Here is a 1,710-nt window from a genome sequence, read left to right on the forward strand (position 1 = left end):
AGAGAGGACAACTTAGAAGAAGAGGTTCTCTCCTCCACCATATACACTCAGGTCATCAGGTGTGGCGGCGGCAAGCACGCGCTGAGCCATCACACAAGCCCCACACTGCTGCTCTTCCTGTTGAAATCTGGCTTGCCAAGAGACAGAGTCATATCTGATACTTGCTCATATCTTCAGGTTAATCTCCGGTTTTACATTGCTTTGGTTGAAGTCTATGAAATAAACCTGACCTGACACAGATAGACAATTAGATAAATTTAAATATTCCTTTTTTCCATGTCTGTGTGCACTATGCATGTGCACAGGTGTTGTGATCTGGCTGCCCTCACTCCCCCTGACTGACAGCAGAACTTCCTTGTGGTCTGTAATTGACAAGGATGTTTGTGTTCTTTCTGCTTTAGCTCCGGGCAAAATAAAGGTTGCTGTTCTTCCACCTGAAAAGAAGCCTCCATGTCTCAATCCCGGTGCGCACACGCACACGCACACGCACACGCACACACACACACACACACACACACACACGCCAGTCTCAGCTATCCAGGCTGCCCTAGAGGGCAAGTGGAAGTCCCACCAAGATCTGGAAAGTGGGGATACGTGAACAGGGTAGCTCCATCTGCTGGCTAAATCAAGGAGCGTATTGGGGAAGGTAATGTGTTTTTTTTTTTCATCCCCAGAGATACTCTGAGGGACACCCTCCAAAAGACTAGCAAGTTTAAAGAAGAGGTGGGAGGGTGAACTGAAGGCCTCAAAAAGTAACTGAAACTCTTAAAGCAACAAGGCACAGAAGTAACAAGGAAGACAGCCGAAGATTTTGTACAGACAATAAATAGCTCAAGTTAGCCCCTGATTTATTATGAGAGGGGGTTTAAATGTTCCAGACTGGGAACAAGCCAAGTCAGATTAAAAGGAGTATGTGCTTCTTCATCCCCAGAAATGCTCTGAGGGATGCCCGGTGGAAGACTGGCCAGTAGGGAAGTAATAAAGAGGAGGCAGGAGGGTGAATTGAGGGCCTCAAAAAGATAAAATATGTACAGATGTATGTTATTATGTTGATTGTGTTGACTTTTGTGTTCTGGACTGGAGAAAGACATTTGATTCTGAGAACTGCTAAGAAAGGTATTTTGACTTTAAAATATGGGCCTAAGGATTTGATGCTTTGGAAAAGAGGTTCTGCTTTTGTCTCCACAGAGGATGAGAACCTGTGGATTCATTGCAAATTTATGTGGTTTGATTCACCGAGACCCCCTGAAATGTTGATGTAAAATACCCCCAAGAATGCAGTACCCCCACTCAGCAGGAAGTAGCCAGACAGGTTGACAACACGCAAATTCCCTAAAAGATTGTTAAAGTGAGGTCCCGTCAATGGTTCCAGAGCAGCGAGCCTGCTTCCCTGAGTTCTGCTCCGCTCCATGTCAGAAGGCAGCTGGAACACAGCTTTGATAGGTGGCTGTGGTGAAAGGCATGTTGCCCTGGCCCAGTTAGTGCCCAGCCTGGGGGACACCACGGCAGTGTCAGGAGTATCAGTAAATATGGCAACAAGTGCTGGGCCATAGAAGATTGGCAGAAGAGAGACCTTGGAATCACTGCAGCTGTGATTGCTGTTATTGCTATATCTGCCACAGCAGATAATGCTGCCAGAATTGCTCTCTCCCAGACAAATATGGACCTTGAACCAACAAGTGGCTCTGGTTCAGGAGAAGTGGACTATCT

The 1,710-nt window shown here is 46.5% G+C and overlaps 1 protein-coding gene across 1 annotated transcript in view; it reads right to left on the reverse strand.

Annotated features, from left to right (window-relative positions):
* The window catches only part of Scp2 (sterol carrier protein 2), a 79,270-nt gene that overhangs the window by 70,296 nt on the left and 7,264 nt on the right, over window positions 1-1,710 (reverse strand). The window lies entirely within an intron of this gene.

Source organism: Microtus ochrogaster, chromosome 10 (genome assembly GCF_000317375.1).
Source record: "Microtus ochrogaster isolate Prairie Vole_2 chromosome 10, MicOch1.0, whole genome shotgun sequence".
NCBI lineage: Eukaryota > Metazoa > Chordata > Mammalia > Rodentia > Cricetidae > Microtus > Microtus ochrogaster.